Here is a 13,874-nt window from a genome sequence, read left to right as displayed (position 1 = left end):
ATTATTTTACAACTTCAAGGTACAATTTGAATTTACAACTGCTCAAAACCAAAAACAATATGTACATACAGTGTCATACATTACAGTACAAAATGCCACATGTGGTATACTCACTATACCCAAAAATCTCTCGCTGGCGGTATTAGCGATCCTAGTCTACGCCTGTCTGCTCTCTCTCTACTGACAATAATAAAAGCTATCGCTGAGACAATGTCTCAGTGGTGCACAACATTAACCAAATACAATTTAAATCACAATTCATAAGTCATGTAAATAGTGGATACTTAAAATCATAGTTAAATTCAAGACAATAAATGTCAACAAGAATTTAAACTCCATTTGTCAATATCATAATAATTTTCCATAAGTCAGATCATGTTTGAATTCAAAAGACAGTATATGTCAATGAGAGTTTAAATCAATTTCACAATCTCACAATACATAATAATGCAATTTAGTCGAATAATTTAAGAATACAAAGGTTGCCAATTCATTCACAACTTAAGCCATGACATAATTTTCCGATCAATGCCGCGTTGTACACCACGACAAAGCAATCACAACCTCACTAATCGAAATCAATGAGGAAGGGGAGCTAGCTATATAATGAGTACTCATCCGATCACCTCAACTGGTAAACCAGAGAGGGAGAAAAATAAACGATCACGACTCCATAAATGGAGAAGGAAATAAACGATCACAACCCCATAATTGGAGAAGGAATGATACGATACTGTCATGCTAAGTGTGAACACAAAATCAATTCTAAACATTTTATTCAAATGATTCGTGAGAATCCAATAAATTTCCAAAGTCATAATTTCATTCACAAAATGGCAACACAATTCATAATTAACTTCGATTTTCACAAATCACACTAAACTAACTTTCCCACAATTTCAAACCATTTACAATGCTTTTTAATCAATAAGTATCCATCAATGTCATTCAAACAATTTTTCACAGTTTCAAATCATTCACAATATTTCTAAATCAATAAGTGTCCATCAAACTCATTTACACAATTTAAAACAATAATATACAAATAGTCAATATTTATTTCAATTGAAAATAATTCAAAAGAAACAGTTGTTGTGCACAAACACAATTTAAAACAATAATATACAAATATTTAATATTTATCTCAATTGAAAAATTCAAAAGCAATAGCCGTTGTGCACAAACCTCGATGGTATCTCCACAGTGGACTCAGTGTTTCCTTCCCTTTCCCTGAGTCTTTAGTAACTGAGAAACACAATTTGAAGTGTTTCAGTACTAAATTAAACTGTCTCTATCGATGGTGTTTGGTAAATAATGCACTGAACTCAATTATTCACTTAATCACCTAATATACCGACCCTCGTTGCGTTTTAGGTAAATTAGGTTTTAGTGTCGTTAATATGTCACATTTGATAGGGTTTTAGGTTTGCACGCGTTTACCAAAGTCATTTCCTTATTTAGTGCACTTTAATGCAAATTCTTGGCTTAGGGACCTTTGGTTTGACCTAGCCGGACGGTCTAGTTCCCTCGGTTTTCGGGCTTCGGTCAAAACTACAAACTTGTAGATCTAGGTCTTATTGCACGCGGTGCAAAATTTCAGGTCAATCCGAATTAAGTAGACCAAGTTATGGTCATTATACTATTGCTGGTCAAATGGCATCAAATTAGGTCATTTTTAGGTCAAATTGGTCAATTCTGGTTCGGCCAGTTTTTGGACCCGAACTTGTGCAAGCTTTTTGACTTGCTTATGGTCATTTCTGGGCTTTGGTGTCTTCATAAGACTTGTAGGTATGGGTCTTAACTATTCTTGGTCAAAATTTCAGGTCAATTGGACCTGTGTTGAGTGAGTTATGGCCTAAACACTCACTGCTGCCCAATTGGTCACTTTTCAGGTCCTAATTGCACCTAATCCGAATTGGTCATTTTCTTAAGTCACCTTGCAAGCAGAATTTTGGCATGGTTTCTCAATGAAAGTTGGCACATTTTGTGCCTAGTTTCACCTCAAATTGGTCTCATACCAATTGAGGTTACACATTCAAGGTTATAGGCTAAAATATACACTGCCCTCAATATGCATTTCACACCCCAACTTCAAACACACACTTACCTTTGCCATTTGTTTACTTACCTACCAAACTGTTTTGGCACATTACCAAAAGCATTTTCTACATTACATTAGCATTATTTTGGGCAGATTCCAATCACTCTCAACACACCAAATATCATTCACAATTACAATTTCTAAGTACCATTACAAACACACTTAAACATTACAAACTTTACATACACTTTACAATGTTAATTTACATACATATCATCAACCCTTCTAGGTCAATATTCTGCCCACACTTCCTTCAATATATACCATTACTCAAGTGTCCACAAGCTGCCACAAACCATTCTTCAACATCACATTGCCATCCCATATACCAATTCCCATCAAAGTGCATAATTCACCATATAAACATGAAATAATTCACTAAGTTACTAAATCACCATGATTAACATTATTTCTCATCAATTATATGCACAAATACCTCATCAAAAACGTGACTCATGGCTGTCCAAAATGAAGACAACAATAACCCTTCAAACTCAAAATTTTCCTTCACCAAACTAACACCCATAACATGAACATAAACTTTAACAAAGAAATTCTCAAAAATACAAACTTACCTTTAATTGTAACTTGCTAAACCTTCACCAAACTTCTCAAAATTGGTATCAATATCTTCCTTGTGATGTGTAGACAAAGTTTAATGAAGAAACCTAAGAGGTTGGAGTTGAAAATGGAGAGTTAAGAAAGCTTGCATGAAAAATGGCTATGGAGTTCCTCTCACCTCCATTCACGGCAATGTTTATGAAATGAGGAAGATGAACATTCTGATGGCTATAGTGGCCTTACATCAGCCACATTTTATGTTTAATTTAATCCTTTAGTGGTCCACTTACTCATTTAATTATATAATAAGTTAACTTTCACTTATTCCACATTTAACCCATGATTTTAGCTATTTTCTTTAGGTACCACCAAATTAATTTTTCATTTTATTTTCTAAGTGTAATACTATTTATTTTTAATGGACATTTAGGTCAAAAGATACTTCGGGATGTCAAATGACCATAATGCCCCTGTTCGGGTTACGTTCCCGATTTTTCGGTATTACCGGGTTTTGTCTGTTTTTCGATTTCTCACTTTTCTTTGTACTAATTATTTAATTTTTCTTTGATCTTTCTAATGATATTTATTCTTCAATAAGGGTCTATTTAAGTCCTAAAAATATTTTCCAGGGTTCCATGATCCGAGAGCTAGTCAACGGTCCACGCCGTGACTTCCTCTGATCACCCATCGTTAGGTTTCATTTCGTTTAACTTGATCACATTTCTTTGCTATCATTTTTCCTTTGTTTTTCTTGTACTTTCTTTTCTTGTATTTCATTATTTTATGTCTCCTCACTCATATTGAAGTGTAGTTCTAAGCATCCTAGCTGTCCGGACAACACTGGTCACCGGTACAGCAGAACGCACTACCGAACTTAGGGGTGTTACAACTTGAGCTACAAAACTCCAAATGGAGTGATTCAAAAAGGAGAATAAATTTAAGACAATAGGAAACATTTTCTATGAAGAAAGTTTTGCCAAATTCTAACAGAAAAATGACTAATGGAACAGTGCAACTTAAGACACCAAAACTGAAAAATTACAAATTTGCCTAAAAGACTTAGATTTTTAGTAAACAACCAAAACTAACAAATTTAGTAACCAAAATGTGGTATGTGGGTGAAGTTGGAATTCTCATACCTATTAAGCCTTAGAAAGTCAACAAATTGACTTGAATAGTATCGTGAATAGTAATCCTGAAACACAAAGTTTAAAGAACGTCAAGTTTGGCATACATAAACTAGATAACAGTGAATTTGAATTTATTTTTGGATTTATGCTAAGTTATGGTACTGAAACACTGTGAAACTGTGTGTTTCAGTGGAAAGGAACACCGGGAAAGAATCCGACGAATCGAGTCAAGGCCAAGAGGCGACTCGCTTAAGGTTTGTGCACAACGTAGAATTTCTGTAAATTTTCTTCTGCATATTGTTTTGAATAATTTGAAATATTGAATTGTGACATCATTGTGATGAAATATTTATTATGCTTTTGATTTAAATTGTTAAAAGTTATTTGTGTATATTTGAAATGGCAATGTTTAGTAAATTGTTAAGATAAGTTTTGAAACCACAGTGTCATGACCATATATTTGAACACCTCACTAGCATGACTAGTGGGGGTAATCAGTTTCGAATTTTGATTCCTTCTCTGGCTAAAGTGTTGATGTGTGTGCCAGTAGAAGAAGAAATTGAATGGATATCCATATATTTGAGCTAGCTAGCCTTGTGATGTGACTTCTCCTTAGCCTCTGGCTATTGAGATTATATTTGTTTCGAATGGCATGATATAACTGTGGGTTTTATGAAATTGGTTTTGATACTTTGAAATGAAATTATTTGGATTAAAATCTCATAATTAATGTTTTATATTTAATTCTCATGTTCAGTCCAATTTTTGAATAAATGTGATTTAAATTCTGCATAAAGATTATTTTAGTATGTTGTATACCACTGAGTCCTAATACTCAGCGATAGCTGTTATTGCTGTCGCAGATATAGAGACTAGAGGAGCAGCAGATTGAGCTGCTGAGGATTGAGGAGCTACCTGCTTTGAAGCTATCGGGTATATGACTGTAAAAATTTATTTTGATGTATGTAATGTATGTAAAGGTATGGACATATAAAACTAGTCTTAAGCAGTTTATATAAAGTTTGTATAAAGTTTGTAATAAATTTTAGTTTGAATTTCTCTTAATATAAATTTTTGTAATGATATATATAAATTGTTTTTATCTTTAATGAAATATAAATGGAAGTATTTTGCTTTAAATTGAATGAAATTGATTAATAGTATTTTGATGAATGTTGAATATTGGAAATTATGGATTTGCATTTTTGGAAGTTGATAAATGATGTTGAAATTGATTGGGACGATTGTGAATTTGAAGAAGTGGTTGAGATAAATAATTGGAAGTGTTTTTTTTAGGTATTTGAAGAATTATTTTCTCAAAATAGAGACGACACTCTGCCGAAATTTTTATAAAATTTGCGGAAAAATAAAATGGGCCAAAAATTTTAATTGATTTTCAACTTTAATTAAATGTTTTAATACCTATTAGAAAATGCTCACCACTTATAAAAAGTAAGAAAATTGTTTTAAAATCCCTTATAGGGTACTTAATGAGTTATCGGTAGGTGAAGTTCGGTAGTTCATTAGGTATTCTACGGGATCATGTTATGCCTTACAGAGGGGTAGGGTGTGACATGTTTTAGTGGTATCAGAGCAAAACTTTTGAAGTACATTTTAACTTATGAATTTGTGTCTTTTCTTTGTCAAGTACAACTGCTCAATGTCCTTATTTGTTACATACAGTGCATTACATCATAAATATGAACTAACGGAGGGAAATCTCCATGTGTTACTTGGTCAGGAGATACCCTAACTTCAAACTAAAATGGAAGAAGGGGATCGCTCAGTCGAGCGATCTGTTGAAGCTGAGGCACAAGGGGAAGCCCCAGCTCTACAAAATGTCAGTGGATCAGTAGCACCAATCCCACAAATGCCGCAGTTTCCTGCACAGTTTGCACAGCAGATGGCGGCAATGTTTCAACAAATGGCTAGGGGTATGCCTGCTCAAGCTCTACCCCAAACACCTGTGGTACAACCACTGCCTACGGCCAGACAGTATGACAAGTTACTGAAGTATGGAGCTACTGAATTCAAGGGTACAGTAGACCCTTTAGATGCAGAGCAGTTGTCACACCTTACCCCTCTGTAAGGCATAACATGATCCCGTAGAATACCTAATGAACTACCGAACTTTACCTACCGATAACTCATTAAGTACCCTACAAGGGATTTTAAAATAATTTTCTTATTTTTATAAGTGGTGAGCATTTTCTAATAGATATTAAAATCATTTATTCGAAGTTTTAAAACTAGTAAAAATTTTTGTCCCATTTTATTTTTCCGCAAATTATATAGAAATTTCGGCAGAGTGCCGTCTGTATTTTGAAAAAACAGTTCTTCAAATTCCTGTAAAAAAGCACTTCCAATAATTTTTCTCAACAACTTCTTCAAATTCACAATCATCCCAATCAATTTCAACATCATTTATCAACTTCCAAAAATTCAAATCCACAATATCCAATTCAAATACCATCCAAAATATTACTAATTATTTTCATTCAAATTAAAATAAAATACATCCATTCATATGTAATTAAATGTAAAACAACTTATATACATCATACTAAAAATTTACATTAGGAAAAATCCAAACTAAAATTTATTACAAACTTTATACAAACTGCTCAAGACCAGTTTTACATGTCCATACCTTTACATACATTACATATATCAAAATAAATTTTTACAGTCAGGGTATAAAATATACCCGATAGCTTCAAGGCAAGTAGCTTCTCAATCCTCAGTAGCTCAATCTGCTGCTCCTATAGTCTCTATATCTGCGACATCAATAATAGCCATCGCTGAGTGCTAGGACTCAGTGGTGCACAACATACTAAAATAATCTTTATGCAGAATTTAAATCATATTTATTCAAAAATTGGACTGAACATGAGAATTAAATACAAAACATGAATTATGAGATTTTAATCCAAACAATTTCATTTCGAAATATCAAAACACATTTCATAAAACCCACAGTTATATCATGCCATTCGAAACAAATATAATCTCAATAGCCAGAGGCTAAGGAGAAGTCACATCATAAGGCTAGCTAGCTCAAATATATGGATATCCATTTAATTTCTTCTTCTACTAGCACACACCTCAACACTTCAGCCAGAGAAGGAATCAAAATTCGAAACTGATTACCCCCACTAGTCATGCTAGTGAGGTGTTGAAATATATGGGTCATGACACTGTGGTTTCAAAACTTATCTTAACAATTTACTAAACATTTATGCCATCTCAAATATACACAAATAACTTTCAACAATTTACATTAAAAGCATAATAAATATTTCATCACAATGGTATCACAATTCAATATTTCAAATTATTCAAAACAATATGTAGAAGAAATTTTACAGAATTCTACGTTGTGCACAAATCTTATATGAGTTGCCTTTTGGCCTTGACTTGACACCTCGGGTTCCTTACCGTTATTCTTTTCCACTAAAACACACAGTTTCACAGTGTTTCAGTATCATAACTTAGCATAAATCCAAAAATAAATTTAAATTCACTTTTACCTAGCTCTAATGTGCTAAACTTGACGTTCTTTAAAATTTGTGCTTCGGGGTTACTATTCACTACACTATTCAAGTCAATTTGTTGACTTTCTAAGGCTTAATAGGTATGAGAATTCCAACTTCACCCACATACCACATTTTGGTTCCCTAATTTGTTGGTTTTGGTTGCTTTTCTCAAATTTAAAGTCTTTTAGGCAAATTTGCAAATTTTCAGTTTTGGTGTTTTATGTTGCACTGTTCCATTGGTCATTTTGCTGTTAGAATATGGCAAAATTTTCTCCATAAAAAATGTTCCCTATTGTCTTAACTTTATTCTTCTTTTTGAATCACTCCAATTGGAGTTTTTTAGCTCAAGTTATAGCCATTTGAATCATGGCTGCCGGATTGGACTTAACTCAGATTTCTGGGCAAATTCTGGTTCTAGCAGTTTTAGGTCACCAAATTTGGGTGGCCAAATGACTTGGTTAAGGGCATAATTTGGGTTTGTGTTCTTCATAAAAGTTTTAGGTCTATATCTCAGCTGTCTACTGGTAAAATTTCAGGTCATTTAGATCTACCTAGCCCAAGTTATGGTAAATAAACAAACACTGTTCATTTGGTCATTTTTGTACAGGTCAGACTGCATAAATCCGGATTTGGTCAATTTGTTCACTAGGTTTTGGTCACTTTTTGGGCATGATTCCTGAATGAAAATTGTGTCATTTTGTGTCTATTTTCATTCCCAATTTGCCTCACACCAATTTGACTTGTAAATTTTCATTTTTGGTCCCTCAAAAGGACCTTGGTCCTGCTACCTGCAGCATGACCCTAAGCAATCCGAATTTGCATTTGGTTTCAACACTTCTAACATACTCCAATTGGTCATAAATGACCATTTCTCACCTCAAACCAAGTCCAACACGCCATTTAACACATTCTCACATTTTTTCCTCTAAAACCCTAAATGCCAAAACCCTAGTTCATGCCGTTGATTAATTCATACCCAATTTACTACACTAATCACATATTCAACCTTAATCAATGTCAAATTCATGTCTAAATTAAATTGAACATATCAAAACTTCAAGGTACTATGGCTGGACGAAATTTACATTTGGTCCCTCAACTATGTTTTCTTTTGATTTGTTTCCATTTTCTCATAATTTCCAAACTATTTCATTACATACACATGAATCAAACCTAGGAAGTGAAGAGTTAGAGCACTAACCTTTACTTTGAATTTCAACTTCTCAATTCCTTCACTTTCTTCCTTCCTATTCTTCTTCAATCTTCTTTTCTAGGGTAACTTAGAAGCTTTTTAGGGTTTAGGATTGAAATTTGTGGGGAAGAACTAAGTTTTTCAAGCTTTAAAAGCTTGTTAATGGAGGAACCTTGGGAGAGAAAAGTGAGAGGAGAGATGGGGACGTTTTTTGAAGAAGAAGAAGAAATGATTTTCCTTTTTTTTATGAATTTTTAAGTCTTATGGAAGATCACAATTATCCAAAATTTAATTTTTAATTATATTAGTGTTTATGACATCATGCATGATGTCACCAATTTCTACTTTTCCTTTTTCTTCTTTTTTTTTTCTATTTATTTTTCCCTAGTTCTTTAATTTAATTCTCGATTTCGTAATTTTCTTTTCTCTGATTTTCTTTGACAGTTAGGTCAGGAGTCAACTCTCGGGGTCAATTGACCAAATTGCCCCTCGCCGGTTCGATCCAGTTTGTAAATAATTCAATATTTCTTCTGGCTCCCTAACCTAATTATTTGACTGGCTTAACAATTCTTTTTCGTGATTTTCTCTTTTCCACTATGTTCGCAATAGTCCTAATGACTGCGGCGTCACATTTTACGGTTCAAAATTTGAGTTTAAATCGACTTTGCAGTCCTTCCCGAGAAGGTTACCCATCGTTGTGACTCTCGGCTCGTTTAACTTCTTATGTTCTGTTTTTCTTATTTATACTTAACTAATTGGCAATTACTAATTATTTGTTTTTAGGGCTCATCTAGCTGTCTTAGATGTGGTTCTAATTCCCTTAATTATCCGGACCGACATCGGTCATCGGAATAGTGAAATATACCAGGCTATACAAATAGGGGTGTTACAATTCTCCCCCCCCCCCCCTTAAAATAAATTTCGTCTCGAAATTTTACCTGGTATCAATCTCTAAACAACTGTGGGTGCTGTCTCCTCATGTCCTCCTCTTGTTCCCAAGTAGCTTCTTGGTCCGAGTGATGGTTTCACAACACTTTCACTAATGGCATCTGCTTGTTCCGTAGCTGTTTCACCTTATAAGCCAGAATCTCTATGGGTTCTTCCTCATATGTGAGGTCTGGATTAACTTCAATTTCTTCCACTGGTAGTACATAAGATTGGTCTAATCGATACCTCCTCAACATAGACACATGGAAGACATTATGTATCTTTTCCAACTCTGGAGGTAGTGCCAAACGATATGCCAAAGGACCCACTCTTTCCAGAACCTCATATGGCCCAATGAAACGAGGACTCAATTTCCCCTTTCTGCCAAATCTCATAATTCTCTTCCAAGGGGAAACCTTGAGGAATACTTTCTCACCCACTGTATACTCAATATCTCTTCTCTTCAAATCAATGTAGGACTTCTGACAGTCTGATGTAGTCTTAAGTCGATCTCTGATCACTCTAATATTCTCCTCAGTTTGCTGAACAATTTCAGGCCCAATCATCTTTTTTTCACCTACCTCATCCCAACACAGGGGAGTTCTGCATTTTCTGCCATACAAGGCTTCATATGGAGGCATCCCAATGCTTGATTGGTAGCTATTGTTGTAAGCAAACTCAATCAAAGGCAAGTGTGTGTCCCAACTGCCCTCAAATTCAATCACACAAGCTCGTAGCATGTCCTCCAAGATCTGAATTACCCTATCGAACTGGCCATCTGTCTATGGGTGGAATGCCGTACTGAAGTTCAATCTGGTTCCTAGGGCTCTCTGAAGACTATCCCAGAATCTAGAAGCAAATCTAGGATCTCTGTCTGATACGATGAATACTGGCACTCCATGTAGTCTCACAATTTCATCAATGTACAACTTGGCCAATCTTTCTAAACTGTAGTCCATCCGGACTAGTAGAAAATGAGCAGACTTGGTTAGTCTATCAACGATGACCCATACTGCATCATGATTCTTCTGTGTCCTCGAAAGTCCCATCACAAAATCCATTGTTATTCTTTCCCATTTCCATTCTGGTACTGGTAGTGGATGTAACAACCCAGCGGGTACATGATGCTCTGCCTTCACTTGCTGACAAGTTAGGCATTTGAAAACAAATTCTGCCACATCTCTTTTCATATCCATCCACCAGTAATGCTCCTTTAGCCCACTATACATTTTTGTGCCACCAGGGTGCATGGCAAAAGGAGACTAATGTGCTTCTTTCAAAATGATCTTCCTCAAATCAACATCATTAGGAACACACATTCTGCCCTGGTGTAGCAGTAGACCATCATCTCTTAATGAGAATTCTAGCTTCTTGCTCTGCTGAACTTCTTCCAATAGCTTCTGATACTTCTGATCATTCTGAGCAGCCATTCTGATCTGATCAATCAACACTGGCTATACATGCCATGCAACTGCTGTCTACCCCTCATCATTAATCTTTAAGCTGGCATGTAATGATCTCAACTCATGTACCATAGACAAAGGAGTAACCCGTAGACTTGTCATAGTCTTGCGACTTAAGGCGTCAGCCACCACATTAGCTTTCCCTGGCTGATAGTCTATCAAATAATCATAGTCTTTTATCAACTCTAACCATCTCCTCTGTCTCAAATTCAACTCCTTCTGAGTGCCTAAATACTTCAAACTCTTATGATCTGTGTAGATGTAACACTTCTCCCCATACAAATATTGTCTCCAGATCTTAAGAGTGAACACTATAGCTGCAAGCTCCAAATCATGTGTTGAATAATTCCTCTCATGCAGTTTTAGCTGGCGTGATGCATAAGCAATGACATTTCGATCTTGCATCAATACACAGCCTAACCCATTGTGAGAAGCATCACTGTAAACTATGTATTTTTTACTTGGAGTAAGTAAAGTCAGGACTGGAGCTTTAGTCAAACATCTCTTTAATTGATCAAAACTCTGTTGACATTTATCCGTCCACTGAAATTTCACATCTTTTCGAAGTAGCTTGGTCAATGGAGATGCCAACATGGAGAATCCCTTCACAAATCGACAGTAGTATCCAGCTAAACCCAGAAAACTACGAATCTCCGTGATATTTCTAGGTGGCCTCCAATTAAGGACATCTTTTATCTTACTTGGATCTATCTTGATGTCTTCTACTGATACTACGTGCCCCAAAAAGGATATTTCTTTCAGCCAAAATTCACACTTCGACAATTTGACATATAGCTGTTTCTCCCTCAAAGTCTGTAGTACAATCTGCAGATGTCTATCATGCTCTTCTAAACTCCTCGAATAGACCAATATATCATCTATGAATACCACAATAAACTGGTCGAGGTATGGTCTGAAGATAGTGTTCATCAGATCCATAAAAGCAGTCGAAGCATTAGTTAACCAAAATGGCATGACCAAGAACTCATAATGGCCATAGTGGGTTCTGAAGGCAATTTTAGGAATACTCTGCTCTTATACTTTCAGCTGATAATAACCTGATCTCAGGTCAATTTTGGAGAACACAGATGCACCCCTCAACTGATCAAAAAAGTCATTAATGCAGGGCAATGGATATCTATTCTTTATTGTCACCTTATTCAACTGCCGATAGTAAATACATAAGCGGAGAGTGTCATCCTTCTTCTTAACAAACAATACTGGCGCTCCCCAAGGTTGTAACACCCATATGTTTGGTAGTGCGTTCTACTATTCTAGTGACCAGTGTTGTCCGGACAGCTAGAATGCCTAGAACTACATTTAAATATTGATGAGGAGACATAAAATAATGAAATACAAGAAATGAAAATACAAGAAAAACAAAGGAAAAATAATAGCAATGAAATGTAACCAAGTTAAACGAGCCGAGAACCCTAGCGATGGGTGACCATACCGGGAAGTCGCGGCGTGGACCGTTGACTAGCCCTGAACCGCGGGGAACCCTAGAAAATATTTTTAAGACATAATTAAAGGCCTATTGAAGCATAAATATCATTAGAAATATCAAAGAAAAATTAATTAATTAGTACAAAGGAAAATGAGAAATCGAGAAAAACGACAAAACTCGGTGTTATCGAAAAATCGGGAATGCAACCCGAACAGGGGCATTGTGATCATTTGACACCCCGAGTTGTCTTTTGACCTAAATTTCCATTAAAAATACATGATATTACACTTGGAAAATGTCATGAAAAATTAAATTGGTGGTACATAGTTTAAATAGCAAAAATTGGGATCTTAATGTGAGAAATTGAGAATTTAAGATTAAACTAACATTAAATTTCCACATAGTGCTCCACTAACTCACCTAAGTGGACCACTACACCTTCATTTGGATAGATTGTTCATCTTCTTCCTCACCTCTCAAAATCCAGCCGAAAATGGTGAAGAAGAGTCCACCATTGCCGTCCCACCTTGAAGCTTCATGCAAGCATGATTCAAGCCATTTTTCCACTAGCTCCCTTCACTAAAATTATTCTACACCACTTGGGCAGTAGATAGGCAGCAAGAAGATCAAGTTTAGTAAAGGTTTTGAAGAGTTTCCAAAGTGGTAAGTAGGTATTTTTGATGCTTGCTTCATTAAACTTTGTATGGATGTTATGGGTAGTTGAATTGTGGAAGGATTTTTGGAGTTTGATGTTTTAAGGGAGATGTATATTTTTGGCAGCCATGGAAACTCCATAAGGACAGTTTATCCTTGCATGTAAATGGTAGATTAAAGTGTTGATGAAGTGTTTATGTGTGTAGGAATAAATTGGGTGATGTATACTAAATGTATGTGAATGTACACTTGATTTTGGAAGCTTGGAAGTTAATTGAGAGACATGTATGAATCGGAAACTTGAAGTGTGAACCAAAATATGTTATTTCATGGTTTGGTTTATGGAATTATATGGTTGAATTATGGTGCTTGTTATGGTAGCTTGTACATGGGTATAAAGGTTTGAGTTTGGACATGTGAATGAGCTAGGTTATGTGGTTAAATTGTTTGTAATTTGAACTTGAAAAATTATGGACTATAATGTACATATTGAGTGTGGTTATAAGCTGCCAAAATGACCAAAAATGTGTTGTGAAATGTGTTTATGTTATGGTACAAAACAGAAATGGCATGAATGTGTAACTTGGTAAGTGTTAAAAGTGTAATTGATGAGTGATGAACAATGTGCAATAGGGCAGTGTAGGTTTTGACTTAGAACCTTAAGTGTGTGGCTCCAATTGGTATGAGACCAATTGGAGGTGAAACTAGGCACAAAAAGTGCCAACTTTCATGAAGGAAGCTTACCAAAATTCTTCTTGGAAGGTAACTTGAAAAATGACCAAATCCGGATTAGTGCAATTAAGGCCTGAAAATTTACCATTTGGGCAGCAATTAGTGTTTTGGCCATAGCTCACTCAAAACAG

This window comes from Hevea brasiliensis, chromosome 13 (assembly GCF_030052815.1).
Source record: "Hevea brasiliensis isolate MT/VB/25A 57/8 chromosome 13, ASM3005281v1, whole genome shotgun sequence".
Classification (NCBI taxonomy): domain Eukaryota; kingdom Viridiplantae; phylum Streptophyta; class Magnoliopsida; order Malpighiales; family Euphorbiaceae; genus Hevea; species Hevea brasiliensis.
This window is presented reverse-complemented; position numbering follows the sequence as displayed.